The sequence below is a fragment of the Saccopteryx leptura genome, chromosome 6, assembly GCF_036850995.1.
Source record: "Saccopteryx leptura isolate mSacLep1 chromosome 6, mSacLep1_pri_phased_curated, whole genome shotgun sequence".
NCBI classification, from domain to species: Eukaryota; Metazoa; Chordata; class Mammalia; order Chiroptera; family Emballonuridae; genus Saccopteryx; species Saccopteryx leptura.
In genome coordinates this window covers 127965094-127987387 of record NC_089508.1, presented here as the reverse complement: position 1 = coordinate 127987387, position 22294 = coordinate 127965094, and the positions used below count along the sequence as shown (strand labels likewise).

The 22294-nt window shown below is 42.9% G+C and overlaps 2 pseudogenes; one reads left to right on the top strand and one right to left on the bottom strand.

The window, feature by feature from the left end:
• Positions 1-7282: 7282 nt before the first annotated feature.
• LOC136377170 (large ribosomal subunit protein eL43-like) lies at positions 7283-9541 on the bottom strand (annotated as a pseudogene).
• An 841-nt stretch (positions 9542-10382) lies between these two features.
• Positions 10383-12723, top strand: LOC136376660 (ATP-dependent zinc metalloprotease YME1L1 pseudogene; annotated as a pseudogene).
• The last annotated feature ends 9571 nt before the right edge of the window (positions 12724-22294 follow it).

Below are 22294 nucleotides of genomic sequence, written 5' to 3'. Positions count from 1 at the left end.
ATGCTTGATATGGTTTCAATCTTCTTAAATTTGTTCAGACTCATTTTATGCCCTAATATATGGTCTATCTTAAAGAATGTATCATGCGCACTTGAAAAGAATGTATATTCTGCTACTTTAGGGTGAAAGGTTCTGAAGATATCTATTAAATCCAGTTGATCTAGTGTGTCCCTTAATTCTGCCATTTCTTTGTTAATTTTCTTTCTTGAGGATCTATCCATTGATGTTAGTGGGGTATTAAAATCCCCTACTATTATATTATTGCTGTTGATCTCTCCCTTTATATCCCTCAAAATCTGCTTTATATATTTAGGTGCTCCTATACTAGGTGCTTAGATATTTATAATGGTTATCTCTTCCTGTTGGATTGCTCCCTTTATCATTATGTAGTGACCTTTTTATTTTAAATTTGATATCTTTATTAAATTTTAATTTGATTTTTTATTTTTTTGTGACAGAGACAGAGAGAGAGAAAGACAGGAAGGGAGAGAGATGAGAAGCATCAATTCTTTGTTGTGGCACCTTAGTTGTTCATTGATTGCTCTCTTAATATGTGCCTTGACCGGGGGGCTACAGCAGAGCTGGCAACCTTGGAGTCTTGAACCTGAGTCCTCTACGTCCCACTCCGACACTCTATCCACTGCGCCACTGCATTGTCAGGCTATAGTGACCTTCTTTATCCCTTACTATAGTCTTTGTTTTAAAGTCTATTTTGTCAGATATAAGTATTGCTACCCCAGCTTTTATTTCATTTCCATGAAATATTTTTTTCCATCCTTTTACTTTCAGTCTATGTGTATCTTTTGTTTTAAGGTGCATCTCCTGTAGACAGTATATGTACGGGTCCTGTTTTCTTATCCATTCAGCTACTCTATGTCTTTTGATTGGAGCATTTAATCCATTTACATTTAAGGTTATTATTGATATGTAGTTGTTTATTGCCATTTTTTCTTTTCTTTTTTTTTTTTTTACAGAGACAGAGAGACAGTCAGAGTGAGGGATAGACAGGGACAGACAGACAGGAACGGAGAGATGAGAAGCATCAATCATTAGTTTTTCATTGCGCATTGCGACACCTTAGTTGTTCATTGATTGCTTTCTCATATGTGCCTTGACCGCGGGCCTTCAGCAGACCAAGTAGCCCCTTGCTCGAGCCAGCGACCTTGGGTTCAAGCTGGCGAGCTTTTTGCTCAAGCCAGATGAGCCCGCATTTAAACTGGCAACCTCGGGGTCTCGAACCTGGGTCTTCCGCATCCCAGTCTGACACTCTATCCACTGCGCCACCGCCTGGTCAGGCCCATTTTTTCTTTAAATCTATATTCCTCGCCTGACCTGTGGTGGCGCAGTGGATAAAGCATCAACCTGGAAATGCTGAGGTTGCCGGTTCAAAACCCTGGGCTTGCCTGGTCAAGGCACATATGGGAGTTGATGCATTCTGCTCCTCCCCCCTTCTCTCTCTCTCTCTCTCCCCCCTCTCTCTATAATGAATAAAAATAAATATAAAAAAAAAGGTTTTAAATCTATATTCCTCTTTTACCATATATATATATATATATATATATATATATTTTTTTTTTTCCCCTCTCTCTCACTTTGTTCTGTCTACAGCAGGCCCCTTAACATTTCTTGCAGCATTGGTTTGGTTGTGATGAATTCCTTGAGGTTTTTTTTTTTTGTCTGGGAAGCTTTTTATTTCTCCTTCAATTTTAAATGATAGATAAAAAAGTTTTGGTTGAAGGTTCTTGTTCTGCATTACTTTGAATATTTCTTGCCAATTCCTTCTGGCCTCAAGTGTTTTTGTTGAAAAGTTGGATGTCATCCTTATGGGTGTTCCTTTGTAGGTGATTGACTGTTTTTCTCTTACAGCTTTTAATATTCTTTCTTTATCTCTTAGCTTTGATATTTTGATTATGATATGTCTTGGTGTGGGTCTCTTTGGGTTCTTTTTTAATGGGGTTCTCTCTGTTTCTTGAACTTGTGTGACTCTTTCCTGCATCAATTTAGGGAAATTTTCAGCTAAAATTTCTTCAAAGAGCTTCTCTAGTTTTTGTTCTTTCTCTTATCCTTCAGGAACCCCTATTATGCAAATATTGTTTCTCTTTATGTTGTCACAGAGCTCCCTTAGAGTTTCTTCAGACTTTTTGATCCTCTTTTCTTTTTGCTTTTCTGCTTCTGTGCTTTCGATGATCTTGTCCTCTAAGTCTCTGATTTGATCTTCTGCTTCATCCAGCCTGCTTTTAATTCCTTCTAGTGTAGTCTTCATTTCTGATATTGTGTTTGTCATTTCTGTCTGGTTCCTGTTTATGATTTCCGTGTCCTTTTTGATGCTTACAATTTCTTTTATTTATTTATTTATTTATTTATTTAATTTTTTTTTTTTTTTTTTTTTTTTTTACAGGGACAGAGAGTGAGTCAGAGAGAGGGATAGATAGGGACAGACAGACAGAAACGGAGAGAGATGAGAAGCATCAACCATCAGTTTCTCATTGCGACACCTTAGTTGTTCATTGATTGCCTTTTCATATGTGCCTTGACCACAGGCCTTCAGCAGACCAAGTGAGCCCTTGCTCAAGCCAGTGACCCTGGATCCAAGCTGGTGAGCTTTTTTTTTTTTTTTTGCTCAAGCCAGATGAGCTCGTGCTCAAGCTGGCAACTTTGGGGTCTCGAACCTGGGTCTTCCGCATCCCAGTCCTGCGCTCTATCCACTGCGCCACCGCCTGGTCAGGCTGATGCTTACAATTTCTTTATTGAGGTGTTCATTAAGTTCATCTATTATAGCTTTGAGATGCTTAAGCATCCTAACAATCATTATTTTATACTCTGCATCCAGTAATTTGATTACTTCTGATTCATCCAGAACTTTTTTTGTGGATTTATCTTGTTGAAGCATATGACTTATGCTTCTCTGCCTTCCTGTTCTCTGTATGACTTGTAGGCTTCTTCCAAATGTGGTCTCCTTACCAATAGAGCTGCTTTGAAGTCTCAAGAGTAAATGGTTTACATGACTCTTCCCCAACCAGAAGGTAAATAACTTAAGTCACTCTATGTGGAGACAGACAGCAGAAATCCAATTAGTACTATCTGTGCCAGCCATACGCAAGGAAAAATGAAGTTAAGGGAATAAATCTCATTTTTGGCACATCAGCCTAAAGCTGATGAATATTTATTGAGATCCTCCCCTAAGACCTCCCTTAAATCCCCAGCCTTTAACAACCCTCAAAATGAAGGTCCCAGGGCACATGATCTCCCTCCTGAGAGTATGCTGGTGACTTTCCCTCCCTCCTCCTCCTCTTATTCCCCCACAGGTGTGTATCTCCTAAACTCTAAGGGACCCATTGAAACTTGCAACCAGGGGATCAGTGGGCAGTGGTAGTTCATCACATGCTAATCCCTTGATCCTGTCTCCAAGGCATCCCTTTCCTCTACTCATTTCTTTCCCATAAGGTTTCTAGAGAGCCTAGGCAGCCCCACCTAAGCTCCCTCCTGTTGCTTCTTCTATTCTAGGCCCTTTCTTGTTTCATTGTCCCCAGCTTTAACAAATGTACTCTTAAAGTCAATTGAACTTGTGAAATTTTTCCTGTGTGAAGTCGAGAACCTACCTGTTCTGGCCCTATGTGGACTGGAAGGGCCTGGTCACCTTTCTGGTAACTTCATAGGTAACTAACTGCTTTTCTCTTGCTGCTTTTAAGATTCTCTATTTGTCTTTAAACTTATGCATTTTAATTATGATGTGTCTGGTGTGGGTTTCTTTGGATTCATCTTGTTTGGGACTCGCTGCACTTCCTGGACTTGTATGTCTATTTCCTTCACCAGGTTAGAGAAGTCTTCTGTCATTATTTTTTCAAATAGGTTTTCAATTTTTTGCTCTCTCTCTTCTCCTTCTGATACCCCCATTATGCAAATATTGGTGTGCCTGAAGTTGTTCCAGAGGGTTCTTACACTATCTTCACTTTTTTTTTGGATTCTTTTTTTCTTTTTGCTGTTGTGACTGACTGTTTTTTGCTTCATTGTCTCCCAAATTACTGATTTGATTCTTGGTTTCATCTACTCTGTTGTTGATTCTCTGTAAATTATTCTTCATTTCATTTAGTGTATCCTTCATTTCTGATTGGTTCTTTTTTTATGGTTTCTATGTCCTCACTAAGTTCCTTGAGTATCCTTATAACCACTGTTTTGAACTCTGTATCTGGTATTTTGCTTGTCTCCATTTCATTTAATTCATTTTCTGGAAATTTCTCCTTTTCTTTGGTTTGAGACATGTTTCTTTGGCTCTGCATTTGACTGCTTCCCTATGTTTGTTTCTATGTATTAGGTAGAGCTGCTATGCCTCCCTGACTTGGCAGAATGGCCTTATGGAGTAGGTGTCCTGTAGGGCCCAGTGGCACAGGCTCCCCTGTTAACCAAGGTGGGTCCTCAAGGTGCAGCCCTGTGTGTGCTGTGTGCACTGTCCTGTTGTAGTTGAGCTTTGAATGCTGTTGGCATCATTGAGCTGTATTGAACCCCAGGCCAATTGGTTGTGTAGCTATGACTATAGTGTAGTCTACCCTACAGAGCAGGACTTGCTTTAGTGGGGCTTTGGTGCTCATTGAGTCTTCTCCTTGAGTGTGTCACTCATGGAGGTGGTTGGGTTGTAATTGAGCATGGTCTGAAGCTGTTCACCAGGTGCACTCGCTCTGGAACCTCTTAGGAGGTATAAGCTTAGTCACCTACTTGGGGCCACCTGGCATGAGCTACAGGCTGCTACTTGTGCTGGGCTTTGTGGTGCCCAAGAGAGGCCAAGCTGTGAACCAGGGCCAACTGCCGCTACTGCTGCCTGGGACCACTTAGCAAGAAGTATGGAGTATGCAGAGGTCAGATGCTGCTTGTCTGAGATATTTTAGGAAAGTCTGAAACATGAGGCAAGAGAGGCCATTTTGGAATTCCTCCAGATAATTAGCATATCTATAGCAGGAGCTAATAGCCTGCAGGCCATCAGAAAGAGGGAACATTTCATTCTGTTACACTCATCTGGAGTATTTGTGTGTATATGTGTGTGTGTTTGTACAGGGCTGTATGTTCTGTGAGGAAGACAGGGAAGACCTGTCGGTTCAGGTTACTCATGTGCTCCCACATCAAGACTCCATGGCATCAGACCTGCAGAGAGACCCATTTGAAAATTTGACAGTTGAAAAAAATTATTGTCTCTAAAATAAAACACTGCAAAACGGAAATCAATAAATTCTTAATCAAATGTCCCATTATAACATTATGTCAACCTTATTAATTATTAAACTTAATATTTATAAAAAATTCCATTACATTTGAAAAAAATGTATGGGCTAGGTTTTTCTCATTTTACAAGAACTCCACATTGAAACTTAAATCAATTCACCTAATGGTTTTGTAGTAGGCAGTTGGACAGACATAGACAGAGCAAGAAGAATGGGCCAGGTACAGGCCACCAGGGCGGAACGCCCCAGTGGGCGGGGGGGGGGGGGGGAGTAGCAACAGACAACACTGGGAAAACAAGGACCTCACTCCAAGGGTAACCTTTTCTCCCCTCATCAGTTTGGAACCTCTGATCTTTCATATCACCAGCCATGTAGCTCGGACTTTCCCCTGACTTTTCCTCCCCTGGCATGTTGCTAATTATGTGGTAGATCCCCTTGAAATAATAGTGTTACTGGACAAGAGACCTGACCCTTTGGGTCTGCCTAGGGCCAAATGGTAATATGTGGGTTCAGTTCAGTAGAACAAAAAGTAGCTCCATTTTGCCCCTCCTCACTTTCATTTTCGCTAGGACTTTGCAGGTCACACCCTCTAACCCAAGAGGAGTGGACATGGTTGAGAAACTCAATGGCTGTAAACACCACTCCAGTGTTCCTAGAACTGAGTAATTGCAGATGGACCCACCTAAATTTCAAGGAACAGACGAAGTTCTACCAGCTCCCTAGCAACGCGTACTTCAGGAGGAACTTTCAAACTCTATAAATCCTCCAGACTCCCTCTTATTGAGGCTGATGCCTTTTTTGGCTTCAGCCCATCTGCACCCAGATATGGTTAATACAGTCCATTGTTTTATTTCTCCTGGCCTTGTGCAATTCCTCTCAGCCAACCTAATAGGTTCTTGACTTTGTACAAAAAAAATTTCACAACATGAGTCTGGGTGATATATATATATTTTTTTTCTCAAAAATTCTCACTTGAATTCTTTATTATTATTATTATTATTTTTTTTGTATTTTTCCGAAGTTGGAAATGGGGAGGGAGGCAGTCAGACAGACTCCCGCATGCACCCGACAGGGATCCACCTGGCATGCCCATCTGGGGCGTTGCTCTGTTGCAATCAGGGCCATTCTAGCGCCTGAGGCAGAGGCCACAGAGCCATCCTCAGTGCCCGGGCCAACTTTGCTCCCATGGAGCCTTGGCTGCGGGAGGGGAAGAGAGAGACAGAGAGGAAAGAGAGGGGGAGGGGTGGAGAAACAGATGGGTGCTTCTCCTGTGTGCCCCGGCCGGGAATTGAACCCGGGACTCCTGCACGCCAGGCTGATGCTCTACCACTGAGCCAACCGGCTAGGGCTGAGTCTGGGTGATCTTGAGAGTACTTTTATTAAAGTTGAGGACAGTGAACAAGGAAGGGTGTAGAACAGAAGAAGCAACAAGAGGAGGCCTAGGCAGGGCTGCCTTGGTTCTCTAGGAGCCTTATGGGAAAAATATGACTTGAGAAAAGAAGGGGCCTTGGAGACAGGATTGGGGGTTTAGCCTGGGGTGAGCTGGAGCTGCTGTTGCCCACTGCTACCCTGGTTGTAAGTCTCATGGGGATGCTTAGAACTTAGGAGTAAGGAAGGAAAAGTCAGGGGCCCCTACCTCTTGTCCCTGAGGAGGAAAAAGCAAGAAGAATGCAAGGGAAGGGAGCCTGCAGGAGCAACTGAGTCAACCAGTTATAGAATAACTACTTCCAATAGTTCTCTGAAAGGTGACTGGGGCCACTTGCTACACAGAGCAAAGAAGATAAAACTTATCTGAAAACCCCTTCCCCTTTTCTCAAAAGCTTTTAAGAAACAATGTTTACATAGCTTAATTTAAAAATTCCAACACTTATCCTCTGAAGCCACCTAAAACTCACCCTCCCATCCCTGGAGTCCTGAGAGTGATGTGTACCTCTAGACAAAAGGATCACGAGCCCCTTGCATGAAAACCTGTATTCTGAAAAAGGTATACAAGATGTAAGAAATCTAACTTCAGAGAACACATATTTGGTTGCCTCTTTTGGGGTCACGCTGCTTTGCTGGCTAAATAAATCCTACTTCATCAAGTTGTCTGGGCGTTTTTGTCCTTCTTTGATCCAGCAATAGGAGATGCACGTCTGGAGTGGGGGGAGAAGAGTGGAGTGGGTAAGAAGAAAGGGAGGGGGAAGGGAAAGGCTGGAGTGTGCTCCTTAGAGGGAGAAAACACTGGGTCCTCTGTTTTGAGGGTTTTTAAAGACTGAGAGTTTAATGGAGGATTCCAATAGAATATTCATCAGCTTTTCCAGGTCTGAGCTCCCAAGACCATCTGGCCACCAGGGCCAAGGAATATCACCCAGCTGGGCCTGGAGCAAAAATACAGTTGAGGCCTAGATGTTATCTCTGAGGAGGTGACACTCTGCATCTGGCTGTAAACTGCTTGGCCAGTTTCTTCAGCTGTCTATCTCAGTTTCCGCATTCTACTTGCCAAGGAATTTTCCCAGCCTTTTATTATTCTGTTTTAGGAACAAGGGGCCCAAGAATGGCCTCATGTGGCTTCCATGGGGGGACCTTGTACAACCACCCCTTAAGCATTCATGCTTAAGGATAACATCTAGGTCTCAGTTGTATTTCAGCTTCAGGTCCAGAAAAGTAGCAAAACCAGACAAGCAATGACATGGCAGCCCTCAGGACCCACTTGCACTGACTGATGACCCCTTGCCCTAGCACAGACCAATCACTGGAGACCACAACCCTGAAGGGACACGCTTGGAAAGCTGATGAATACTCTTTTGAGATCCTCCCCTAGGACCTCCCCTAAAGTCCCATCCTTAAAAGCCCTAGGACAGAGTAGCCAGTGGGTTCTCCCTCTCAGGAGCCCCTGCTCACCTTCCCTGTCCCCCTCCTCTTCTCCCAGGTGTGTTACCTTTACTCTTCTCACTCTTAAACTCCAAGGGCTCTTCTTTTGCCTCTGTAACTTGTTTCCTAAACCCATTTCTTCTACGACTCACTTCTCCTACTTGTGACTTCTAAATAAACTTTCTCTTATAGTTTGAGTCTTGACTCTGAATTCCTTCTTAACCAGAACTCAAGTACCAAGGTTGCCAAACCGAGGTCGGGTCTGACTGGTCTAATGCTTCTTGATGCCATTCTCATCATCAATGGTTTCAAGAGCAAAATTATCAATATCCTTTCAAAAAAAATTTTAAATCTTAGTATGTGTGCAGCAATGTGGGGTTAAACTGTCAAACATAAAAACACCGGGGCTTACAGAGGCCTTAAAGTGGCCCTTCGTCTGAGGTGAGCCAGGAAGGAGTCTGGGTGCTGGGGTGGAAGGGGCACAGATGGTCTTGGGATAGGTGGCAATAGTGATGGTGATGGGGAGAGGGAAGGATGGTGCCTCCTCTCCACCCCCCAGAAGGGGCTGCTCTAGACTGCTCAGTCACACCTGAAGTTGGGCTTCAGGGGCTCCCCTGGACTTATAGGGTGTGGAAGAAAAAAGAGGTTCTATGGAAAAGAACCTTACAGGGTGATCTGACCTTAAATTGCTAACTAGCAGGTCATGGTGAGTAGTCTCACCCCAGGCTTATCAATTCTTTAGTAAAAAGATTATCTTTTCAATGTTACCCCCATTAAATTAAATTTCTAAAAAAATAAAATAGCCTGACCTATGGTGGCACAGTGGGTAAAAGCGTCGACCTGGAACGCTGAGGTCGCCGGTTCAAAACCCTAGGCTTGCCTGGTCAAGGCACATATGGGAGTTGATGCTTCCTGCTCCTCCCTCTGTTCTTTCTATCTCTTTCCTCTCTCTGTCTCTTTCTTTCTTTGTGTCTCCTCTCTCTAAAAAAATGAATAAATAAAAAAAATGTAAAAAAAATAAAAAAAAATAAAATAAACAGTTTATCTTTGCTTAGGCAAGCCCTGTCCGTTGTTTCTGTGCATCTAGGTGAACACACCAAACCTTTTTTGAAATTTTATTTATTTATTGTTTTGTTCCAGACCTTTTTTTTGTTTGTTTGTTTTTGGTTACATTAATTAACCCATATATTATTCCAGAGCGGTGTTTCGAATTGTGGGTCCTCCGCCGGTCGTTCAGTTCCTTCAGTTTCCTGACAGCAGGTGGCGCTGTGATGGCAAAAGTGGTGCGCGGGTCCAGGTACCGCCCGCGGCTGAGTGCAGGTAGGAACCCTAGTCACTGCTCCTCTCTTCACCTTGGTTTTGCCACAGAAGGACCCATTGTATCTGATTTCAACTTTCTTCACCATTTTCCTGAGGGCAGTACCATAATGGGTGCCGTGTTTGCCTACGATTCCTACTTTGCTGGTGCATTTAGCCATGTTGCTGCAAACTAGGTTGGAATCCCAGAGAACTTCATACTTTTTTTTTAATTAAAAAAATCAATCAAAAACAACAACAACAACAAAATCATTGATTTTAGAGAGAGAGGAAGGAGGAGAGAAAGAAACATTGATTCCATTTTATTTATACACTCATTGGATGACTCTTGTATATATCCTGACCCAGGATTGAACTCTAAACCTTGGCGTATCAGGACAATGCTCCAACAAACTGAACTACCCAGCTAAGGCCAAGCCTTTTTTTTGTGTGTGTGGGAGAGACAGAGAGAGTCAGAGAGAGGGACAGATAGGGACAGACAGACAGGAAGGGAGAGAGATGAGAAACATCAAGTCTTCGTTGCGGTTCCTTAGTAGTTCATTGATTGATTTCTCATATGTGCCTTGACCGTGGGCCCTCAGCAGACCAAGTAACCCCTTGCTCAAGCCAGTGACCTTGGGTCCAAGTTGGTGAGCTTTGCTCAAACCAGATGAGCTTATGCTCAAGCTGGTGACCTTGGGGTCTCAAACCTGGGTCCTCCACATCCCAATCCGACGCTCTATCCACTGTGCTACCGCCTGGTCAGGCAGGGCAAAACCCTTTTTAAATTTTATTTTATTTTAAAATTGCAGTTAACATATGGAACCAAAAAAGAACATGAATAGTCTCAGTAATCTTGAAAATTAAGGATAAAGTGGGTGGTATCACACTTCTGGATGTCAAGTTGTACTACAAGTTCATTGTACTCAAAACAACTTGGTACTGGCATAAGAACAGGCATACAGGTCAATGGAAGAGAACAGAGAACCCAGAAATAAACCCACACCTGTTTTTCCATTTCTAGTTAGAGTGCGGGTAAGGGGAGGGAAGGAAAGAAGGAGAAAAAAGGGGCTCGGCGCCTCCCTGCCTGGCAGTGGACAGAAGGGCACTATCAGCAGGCGGGTGTGGTCGCTGAGGGCCTGAAGGAGATATTTTCCCTTTGGAGCACCGTGCAGCCCCAGGTTACAGTTCCTCTGAGTCATCTCATCACTGCCTTCCATTCACCAAAAAACACCTCTTCTGCCAGTGCGTCCATTTCTCAAAACCAGCATGGAGAAGTGGTTCCTGAGTAGGAGGCTCCCAGCAATGACCCTGTGCTTAACTTGAGGGACCTTGGATTATCTGAATTAAAAATGGGACAGATTGATCAATTGGTAGACAGTCTACTTCCTGGATTTTGTAAAGGCAAAAACATTTCTTCCCATTGGCATACACCTTATGTCTCTGCACAGTCTTTCTTTGAAAATAAATATGGTTACATAGATGTATTCAGTACTTTACATTCCTCTTGCTTGTATAAACAACATTCAGGAACTCTTAAAAGCCTTTGTTCAGATCTTCAGTACTGGCCAGTTTTCATACAGTCTCGAGATTTTAAAATGTTAAAATCAAGAACACAACGTCTGCAGTCCACCTCTGAAAGATTAGCAGAAGCTCAGTACTTAGCACCATCATTTGTGAAGAGATTTCTTTTGCGGGACAGGGGATCAGATGTTGAGACTTTGGACAAACTTATGAAAACCAAAAACATACCTGAAGCTCACCAAGATGCATTTAAAACTGGTTTTGCAGAGGGTTTTCTGAAAGCTCAAGCCCTAACACAAAAAACCAATGATTCTCTAAGACGAACTTATCTGGTTCTCTTTGTTCTGCTGTTGTTTGGCATTTATGGACTCTTAAAAAACCCATTTCTATCTGTCCACTTCCGGACAACAACAGAGCTTGATTCTGCAGTAGATCTTGTCCAGATGAAAAATGTCACCTTTGAGCATGTTAAAGGAGTAGAGGAAGCTAAACAGGAATTACAGGAAGTTGTGGAATTTTTGAAAAGTCCACAAAAATTTACTGTGCTTGGAGGCAAACTTCCAAAAGAAATTCTTTTAGTTGGACCACCAGGAACAGGGAAGACACTTCTTGCCTGAGCTGTGGCTGGAGAAGCTGATGTTCCTTTTTATTATGCTTCTGGATCAGAATTTGATGAGATGTTTGTGGGTGTGGGAGCCAGCCGCATAAGAAATCTTTTTAGGGAAGCAAAAGCAAATGCTCCTTGTGTTATATTTATTGATGAGTTAGATTCTGTTGGTGGGAAGTGAATTGAATCGCCAATGTATCCATATTCAAGGCAGACTATAAATCAACTTCTTGCTGAAATGGATGGTTTTAAACCCAATGAAGGAGTTATCATTATAGGAGCCACAAATTTCCCAGAGGCATTAGATAATGCTTTAATTCGTCCTGGTCATTTTGACATGCAGGTTACAGTTCCAAGGCCAGATGTAAAAGGTCAAACAAACTTTGAAATGGTATCTCAGTAAAATAAAGTTTGATCAATCTGTTGATCCAGAAATCATAGCTTGAGGAACCGTTGACTTTTCTGGAGCAGAGTTGGAGAACCTTGTGAACCAAGCTGCATTAAAGGCAGCCGTTGATGGAAAAGAAATGGTCACCATGAAAGAACTGGAGTTTTCCAAAGATAAAATTCTAATGGGGCCTGAACATAGAAGTGTGGAAATTGATAACAAAAACAAAACCATTACCGCATACCATGCTATTATTGCATATTACACTAAAGATGCAATGCCCATCAACAAAGCCACAATCATGCCACGAGGACCAACACTTGGACATGTGTCCCTGTTGCCTGAGAATGACAGATGGAAAGAGATCCGAGCACAGCTGCTGGCACAAATGGACGTCAGCATGGGCGGGAGGGTGGCAGAAGAGCTGATATTTGGGACTGACCACATTACAACAGGTGCTTCCAGTGATTTGATAATGCAACTAAAATAGCAAAGCGGATGGTTACCAAATTTGGAATGAGTGAAAAGCTTGGAGTTATGACCTACAGTGATACAGGGAAACTGAGTCCAGAAACACAGTCAGCTATTGAACAAGAAATCCGAATCCTCCTGAGGGACTCATATGAATGAGCAAAACATATCTTGAAGACGCATGCAAAAGAGCATAAGAACCTAGCAGAAGCTTTATTGACCTACGAGACTTTGGATGCCAAAGAGATTCAAATAGTTCTTGAGGGGAAGAAATTGGAGTTGAGATAACTCTCTTGAAATGGGTGTTGCTAGTTTTATTGCAAGAACATAAGTAGCATTGCAGTCCTCTCCTTTTGCAACGCTTTCTCCCATTGTTGACACTTTGTCAACCTTTTGTCACATTTATCTCATTTTGGTTATTTTCATAATGACACTTATTGCACATTAGCAATCCATAGAAAAGAAAGAAATAAACAATTATCAAAATTGAAAAAACCCCCCACACCTTTATGAACAATTGATATTTGACAAAGGACGTAAGAGCACACAATGGAGTAAAGACAGTCTCTTTAATAAATGTTCTTGGGAACATTGAATGGGTACATGCACAAAAAATGAAATTAGACCACTAAATTACACTATTCACAAAAATAAACTCAAAGTAGATAAAAGACTTAAATATAAGTCACGAAATCATAAACATCTTGGAAGAAAATATAGATGGTAAACTTTCCGATATCTATCATAGCAATATATCAAACTAAAAAGCTTTTGCACAGCAAAAGACACCATGAACAAAATAAAAAGACAACCCACACAATTGGAGAACATATTTGTCAACACGTCTAATAGGGGTTAGAAACCAAAATTTATAAAGAACTTCTAAAACTCAACACCAGAAAGGTAAACAATCCAATTAAAAAGTGGCAAAAGAGCCCTGGCCGGTTGGCTCAGCGGTAGAGCGTCGGCCTGGCGTGCGGGGGACCCGGGTTTGATTCCTGGCCAGGGTACATAGGAGAAGCACCCATTTGCTTCTCCACCCCCCCTCCTTCCTCTCTGTCTCTCTCTTCCCCTCCCGCAGCCAAGGTTCCATTGGAGCAAAGATGGCCTGGGCACTGGGGATGGCTCCTTGGCCTCTGCCCCAGGCGCTAGAGTGGCTCTGGTGCGGCAGAGCGACGCCCCCGCAGGGGCAGAGCATTGCCCCCTGGTGGGCAGAGCATCGCCCCTGGTGAGCGTGCCGGGTGGATCCTGGTCGGGCACATGCAGAGTCTGTCTGACTGTCTCTCCCCGTTTCCAGCTTCAGAAAAATACAAAAAAAAAAAAAAAAAGTGGCAAAAGAACTGAATAAACACTTCTCCAAAGAGGACATAAAGATGGCCAATAGGCATGTGAAAAAATGTTCAACATCACTAATCATCATAGAAATGCAAATTATAACCACAGTGAGATACCACCCCACACCAGTCAGAATGGTGCTCATTAACAAAACAACACAGAATAAGTGCTGGCGAGGATGTGGAGAAAAGGGAACCCTCCTGCACTGCTGGTGGGAATGCAGACTGGTGCAGCCACTGTGGAAAACAGTATAGAGATTCCTCAAAAAATTAAAAAATGGCCTGACCTGTGGTGGCGCAGTGGATAAAGCATTGACCTGGAATGCTGAGGTCCCCGGTTCAAAGCCCTGCACTTGCCCTGTCAAGGCACGTATGGGAGTTGATGCTTCCTGCTCCTCCCCCTTCTCTCTCTCTCTCTCTCTCCCTCCCCCTGCCCTTCTCTAAAATGAATAAATAATATCTTTAAAAAAAATTTTAAATGGAACTACATTTTGACCCAGCCATCCCACTTTTAGGAATATATCCTAAGAATACCAAATCACTGATTCAAAAGAAGATATGCACCCCCATGTTTATTGCAGCATTATTTACAATAGCCAAGATCTGGAAACAGCCCAAGTGTTCGTCAGTGGATGAATGGATTAAAAAACAGTGGTACATATACACAATGGAATACTATGTGGCTATGAAAAAAGAAGGAAATCTTACCTTTTGTGACAGCATGGATGGACCTGGAGATTATTATGTTAAGTGAAATAAGCCAGGCAGAGAAAGACAAATATCATATGGTCTCACTTATATGTGGAAACTAATGAACAAAGTGAACTAAGGAACAGAATAGAGGCAGAGATGGGGGTCACAGGGACCAGAAGGACAGCTCTCAGAGGGAAGTGGGATGAGGGGATGGGATCAGAGAAGGTGAAGGGATTGGTTAATTTATATATACATAACACAGAGATACAGATAACAGGACAGCATATGTTAACTGTAATTTAAAATAACAGGGGGAGGGAGTTAGGGGGAGGGGGACAAAGGGTGTATAAATAGGGACACGGGGGCGTGAGGGTGTTATATTCAGTGGGAGACTTGAATCCATGTGAACACAATAAATTAAAATTAATAAAAGTTAAAAAAAGAGTGAATGCAACAGAAAAAAAAATTTTCACGTTATACAAACTTTTATGTATATTTATAGGGTCCCTTCTAGTGACTATTACTGCTGCTATGAATTTATCCTTCATTAAAGATCCAAAATTATCTCTTTTTAAAAAAAAATTACAGTCAACATTCAGTATTATTTTTATATTAGTTTCAGGTGTATAGCATAATAGTTAGACAATTACATAATTTACAAAATGATGCCCCTAATTCTAATACCTACCGGGCATCATACATAGTTATTACAGTATGACTGGCTATATTCCCTATGCTGTACTTCACAGTCTCGTGACTATTCTGTAACTGCCAATTTGTACTTCTTAATTCCTTCACCTTTTCCACTCAGCCCCCCTCAACCCCCCTCCATCTGGTAACTCTCAGTTGGTTCTCTGAATCAATAGTCTGTTTCTGCTTTGTTTGTTTATATATATTGCTCTTTAGGTTTTACATATAAGTGAAATAATATGGTATTTGTCTTTATTTTATTTCACTTAGCACAATATCCTCTAGACCAGGGGTCTCAAACTCGCGGCCCACGGGCCACATGCGGCCCGCCGAACAATTTTGTGTGGCCCGCAGACTAATCCACGAAGTTCAAAATATTTTGGATAAAATTAAGTAAGCCTAGGGGCCTACTTGTATTTTTCATTTCTCTAGCATCCTAGCTAGATATTAGCTTAGTTAACAGCAGTTGTGATGCGAACTACAGTTTCTGGTCGTTTTGTGACACTGAGTAAACTGCATGTACGATTGTGCTTGTTGTACTGATTTTTTTTTTGTTTTCAACTGCAGTGAGAAAAGTGTTGTGTAACAGTTGCCTTTTGTAGACCTAGTGCGGCCCGCCGAATGGCTGTGATCTTGCTCTGCGGCCCACATGCTGAGTTGAGTTTGAGACCCCTGCTCTAGACCCATCCATGTTGTTGCAAATGGTAATATTTCATTCTTTTTTATGGCCAAGTTATATTCCATAGTGTGTGTGCGTGTGTGTGTGCATGCACGCGCGTATAAACAGATATAACACTTCTTCTTTAGTTGCTTCCATGTATTGCCTATTGTAAATAATGCTGCAATGAACATAGAGGTGCATATATCTTTTCAATTTAGTGTTTTGAATTTTTTCAAATATACATCCCCTTTGGAGAAGTGTCTATTCAGGTCTTCTGCCCATTTTTTAATTGAATTGTTTGTATTTTTGGAACATACTACACCTTTGAAATGTATCTTTCAGACCTTTCCTTCTGAAGAGGACCCTCAAGAGAGCACATCATCCTAACTGTATTCTGATCCCTACCTGGCTTTCTCCCACCTTCCTGCAATCTTCCTCATCTTCCCCCCTTAACATCAAATGCATGAAAGCTATGACAAAACTTACTCTCAGAGCATTTGCCACCTTGAACCCAGGCATTTGTCATCAGTTTGACCCAAATAAACTCTTAAAAATTCTCTACCTCTCTTGTGTCCACACTTACTAGGTATAGGTGGCAGGGTTCCAAAGAAGGCCCTTGTGGACGCAAGGGCCTATTGTGCCCCACTGGCTCTCAATTTCACACTGGGTGAAGTTCCTCTCCGAATTTCGGGGGATCTTTGTTTTATGTAGCAGGGCCTGACTTTATATGAACTGTTCTTAGTGGCCTCCTTAGTGCAGTAGGCAGCGCGTCAGTCTCAGATTTGAACTGTTCTTAAGAAATCCTCAAAGTGCATGAGAGTTAAGATAATCCAAGAAAAAAACATTGGAATGTTGCTTTTAATTTCAGCTTTTAGACCTGTGGTGGCGCAGTGCATAAAACGTCGACCTGGAAATGCTGAGGTCACCGGTTCGAAACCCTGGGCTTGCCTGGTCAAGGCACATATGGGAGTTGATGCTTCCAGCTCCTTCCCCCTTCTCTCTCCCTGTCTCTCTCTCCTCTCTATCCCTCTCTCTCTCCCTCACTCTCTCCTCTCTAAAATGAATAATAAAAAAAAAAACTTTGAACTTCTGTCTAACAGAATATACTACAAACAGAAAAGGAAAGACAAATTGTGGGGAGAAAGATAAAATGTATAAGACAGAAAAATGACCGGTTACTCAAAAAAAAAAAAAATTTCAGCTTTTAATTGGGTTGTTTACTGAGAGTGAACAAAATGTTTGCTGGCTAAATGAGAGACTGAACTCTTTTAGCTCCGGAGGAGGAAGAATACTCCGAATCTGCCATGGTGGAGATGGGCTACGGCAGCCGCCAGTGCAGTAGTGCAGCTGACCCTGGAGAAACTGGTAGAATCCCCGGTCAGGATTCAGGTTCGGGTGGTGGTATCCAGTAGGCCCTGGTTGGCCCCTGCTTCAGTGTTTAGGCAACTAAGAATCTTTCCTGGTTGCCTGAGAATAACTTCCTCTAGGATGTGACATGGTCCTAGAAGGAGAACAACTGCATTTGGCTCATGAGGCGATGTGCACGGGAAGGCAAGTCTTCTGATTCTTCTAAACACATCCTTTGTGCTCACAGTTAGGAAAAGCTGGCTGTAAAATTAGGTAGAAAGAATGGAAAGAAAATCATTAGAGACTGTCTCAGAACTTAAAAAGGTCTTCTCTGCTAAGGTAAATAAAATAATGCCAAAGGATTTACAAGAAAAAGAAGGGAACATATTGAGATAAACGAGTCACTTATGATGTTGTTTAGGTGTCAACTCAATTATCTGAGGTATTAAAAATAGTTGTCCTGCCCTGGCCAGGTAACTCAGTTGGTTAGAGCGTCATCCTGATGTGCCGAAGTTGTGAGTTTGATCCCTGGTCAGGAGTCATACAAGAACCAACCAGTGAATGCATAAATATGTGGAACAACAAATCAATTCTGTATTTCTCTCTCTCTCTCCCTTTCTCTCTCTCTGATGAATAAATAAAAACTAACTCATATGCTTTTCAAGTTCATATGATCTAAGATGAACTCTTAGTAAATAAAAGCTTAAATTTGTTGATTTAAGTAAAACATATATGTCTTTATTTTGCTTGGGTTTTACAAAACTAAGTCCACCACTGGTCAAGCGTAAAAATTCTTTTTTTTTTTTCTATCAAAAAGGGGTTATGGAATCTTAGGAGATCATGGAGAGGTCCACAAGGGAGCTGAGTGAAAAGGACTGGGATTTGTGTTTTCCCTATGGAAGTCCAGCCCAAGTGGAGTTGAGTTCTCATAGGAGGGCTGTGATGGGTGGTATCCTTTCAGTGGCCTCCAAACTGGGAACACTCATCTACTGAGTATCCCTTCTTTTCCCCTCTGCCACCCTGTTTACTCTTGGCCCAAAAGTTCCGTCAACTCCATCCTATATTTCCCTTCATTTCACTCTCTCCAGCCAGAAGGAACAGCCTAGGATTCATTATAAGAAGGTTTCCAAAGGGGGGTCCCCTTCCTTCCAGTGCGCAAGCTCATGGTCCTTGTAAACCCTGGGTATGGGCAGAAAGAGAGGTCTCCCCACCCTCACATGGCACGTGACCTCTCCCAGGCCCCCTTAACTCCAGAAAGAAAAGAAAGAAGAGAAAGGAACAGTGAATAGCAAAAGGAATTTAGTGTTATTTAATAACAATAGAAAAGTTTTTAGAGTCACATTCTGCTACTTAAGATGAGGGATGCCACCACCTTGAGGTCCATCTCCAGGGTTGGTTTCTCTTGAAACATTGCTAGGTCCTTCTCTCCCCCACCCAACCCAGACTCTTGAAACTGTGAAGAGTCAGATGGGATAAGAACATAAAAGAAACCCACTCTGGGGAAGGTACAGGGTTGGGGTAGGAGTGCCGTTTGAAATAGTGCCATTATGACACTCCAGTAAAGAAAATCCACATCATTTTCACGTATGGTATGCATACCATAAACTAAGCCATCAGAGGAGGTAGGGCGGCACTGCACGCAATGAAGTCCGGTGGGTTACTTTGAGAACCCAGAAATTCTCTAAGTGTTTTATTATTTTGCAATAATCCCAAAAAGCAGTATGACTATCCCCATATTAAAGATGAAAAATGAAATAACAAGCAGTTCCCCCAAGGCCAAAGGACTGCTCAGCCGTTGACCCAGGCAGGATTTGAACTCATGTGCATGCTGTTCCAAAACCTTTGCTTGTTTCACATGTGTTTTCATGTCTGTGGTTGGCCCAGCACTCTCCTGCTTTTAGAGACTTTCTTCTTCGTATGTGGTTCCAGGGCGCCCATCAACCACAGAGGCTGCTGGTCCCTGGCTGAAGTGCTGGGTGGTGACATAGGCCTGCCTATTTGCCCTAGCATAGTGGCCCTGTACACTCTGAGTGAACTGAAGGATGGATATGTGATCCAAACTGGCCAATCAGAGATCTGTGGATGTTGGCGAGGGGGGTCTGTCTTCCTCTGGGAGGGGAGCTGCTGTGATGTCTTTCATGCCATGTGCAGATGGTGGCAGGAAGGCCGAGCTAACATGGGAGAAACAAGAACCCAGAGGTAGGGAGAGAGCTGCAGGGAGAGTGTGCAAACCCCGAAACACCGCTGAATCACTCATTTCTGTCCTGACTTTTCAAATTGATGTCAATGAATTATTTTATTGATTTTACAGAGACAGGAGAAGAAGGGAGTGAGAAGTATCAACTTGTAGTTGCTTCACTTAATTTTTAAATTAAAAATTTTTTTTTTTAATTTTTAAATTTTTTAAAAAAGATTTTATTTATTGATTTTTGGAGATGAGGGAAAGAGAGAGAGAGAGAAAGAGAGGGAGGGTGAGAAAAAGGGGAGAGAAGCAGGAAGCATCTACTTGTAGCAGTTGCTTCCTGTATGTGCCTTGACTGGGTAAGCCTGGGGTTTTGAACAGGCAACCTCAGAGTTCCAAGTTTACGCTCTGTCCATTGTGCCATCACAGGCCAGGTGGCAAATGGATTTTTTTTTCCTTTTTCTTTTTCTTTTTCTTAAGTTGGAATCGGGGAGGCAGTCAGACAGACTCCCGCATGCGCCTGACCGGGATCCACCCGGCATGCCCACCAGGGGGCGATGCTCTGCCCATCTGGGGTGTTGCTCTGCCACAGTCAGAGCCATTCTAGCGCCTGAGGCAGAGGCCACAGAGCCATCCTCAGCACCCGGGCAAACTTTGCTCCAATGGAGCCTTGGCTGCGGGAGGGGAAAAGAGAGAGGGAGAGGAAGGAGAGGGGGAGGGGTGGAGAAACAGATGGGCGCCTCTCCTGTGTGCCCTGGCCGGGAATCGAACCCAGGACTCCCGCACGCCAGGCCGACGCTCTATCACTGAGCGAACCGGCCAGGGCCGGCAAATGGATTTTTAAAAATGTATATATTTGTTTTTGTTTAAGCCAATCTGAACTGGATTTCTGCCACTTGCCACTGAAAGAATTCTGATAAATACTATTTTCTGGTTAAATGTGTTATACACACAAAATCTCTTTTCTATTAGAGAGGAACAGGTAACCAGAATAGTCACAGTTCTTGATGACAAGTGACAGAAACCTATCTGGAGTAGGGTGACATAGATGGTCAGGGGGAAATGGAGTACCAGAGGGCAGAGTAGTAGGTGTGCCTGGGGGCTCTGGGAACTGGAATGAGGTCCTGGCCATGACCTGATGCTCAGAGCTCTTCTCTGGCTTCTTCCTGTCTATTGGCTGGCTTTCTCCTTCCAGGTGGACAGGACACAGCCTTACACCTCACCACTTCACCACCAGAAGACTGTTTTCTTTCCCCACATTAACTTTACAAGATCCTGGAAGGGACTACAGATGGCCCAGGCTGGAACGGATCAGTAGACACTCAAGTAGAACTGTCATTTGTGGCCAGAGGGGAGTTGCTACTCAGGACTCACCTCTGTGTTGTAGAGTCTTTCCCAGAGAAGGGTGGGTGATTGTAAAACGGGGAATTACCCCACAACATGTCTACCACAAAAATGAAAGTCCCAGTCACCTATTCTGTGCCAGGCACTGTGACAGAGTCTGGGGGCACCTGAGGTTCCAAAAATAATCCTGTCCCTTGCAAATTCTGCAGTGATTTGAGCTAGAGACCCAGATGTCAGATGGGGTGAGATTCTCAGCTTTATTCTTTTGATGGAAGAACCAGGCTTCCGGCACATTCTCCTTTGACTAGTCATAATTTACTGTGGCCAAGACTGCTAGTTGGGCCTGTTGCCACATTTTCCAGCCTCCCAATAGTTAGGTGCAATCATGCAGTTAAATTCTGGCCACTGAGATGTAGCTGGACTTGTACAGGACCTACAGGAAGTCTGCTTCCTGGAGGTGGCTCAGCAGGGGGGGGGGCTCTTTTGTCTTCTTTAGCTTCTCCTCCCCTCTGGCTTATGGCATGGTCAGGACCTTTGCAGCATCTGGGGCTGGGGCGTGTGCTAACCAAGTGCCAGCATGCATGGAAGAGGAAGATAGGAAGGCAGACACTGGGTTTTCCATGGACCTGACTCAGGAGCCCCGGACTGCCCAGCTCTGGCTCCCTTTACATGAGAGAGAACAGGATCCTGTCTTGTGTTTTGGATTTTTCTGTTTATCCCTCCAAATCTGATCCCAGTCAGTCACCTTCTCAGTCCTAGGCAAAGGGCGATGGATCTAAATATGTAGGACCCTCACCCTAAGAACTACAGGGTAGTGATAGGCTGCAGGGGGTGGAGATTGGGAAGTGAGCAAGGGCTTGGTCAGCGCAACCCACCCTCCTGAGAGGACCAAGCGGGCTTCAGCAAGCCCGCTCACTGGTCCAGCCTCACACATCAGAGAACTCAGAGTCCCATCGGGAAGGGCTTGGTGAAGATTAACCCTAAATCCCTATCACTTTTGAGATGGTGAAAGTTTCAGTTTGGGCACTAGCAGAAACAGAGAAAAAGGGATGAAAAAATTATATGGTATATATATATATGTACATACTGTGTGTATATATATGTGTGTGTGCACACACATGACACAAATCAGTGTCACCCCAATGAATTCAATTAAAGCTGAAGAAATAAAAATAAAATATAAAAAAATACATATAGTGTTCTGGCCAGTTAGCTCAGTTGGTAAGAGCATCGTCCTGACATGCCAAGGTTGTGGATTTGATCCCCAGTCAGGGCACACACAAGAATCAACCAATGAATGCATCAATAAATGGAACAACAAATTGATGTTTTTTATTCTCTTTCTCTAAAATCATCAATAAAAAAATTTAAAAATACATATATGATTTCATTATTTCCTACAATAGTCCAATGAGGTGTGTACTAAAGTTTCTGTGAGTAGAACAGAAAACTGAGCATTTGCCTAGGACCCCACATCTGGTAACAAGTGGATATGACACTCAACCACATAATCATCAGACTCTTAATATTGTTTACAGTTTCCCCACCACACGCAGGTGTTTAGCTATCTGAGTAGGAGGTCGAAGGCATAGGGAATCATATCAAGACTTAAGTGCAAAGACCTAGTCTTGTTCCTGTGACCCAACCAATGGATCTCTGGGGTTTGATTCTGATCTAAACTACCTAGTATTTAA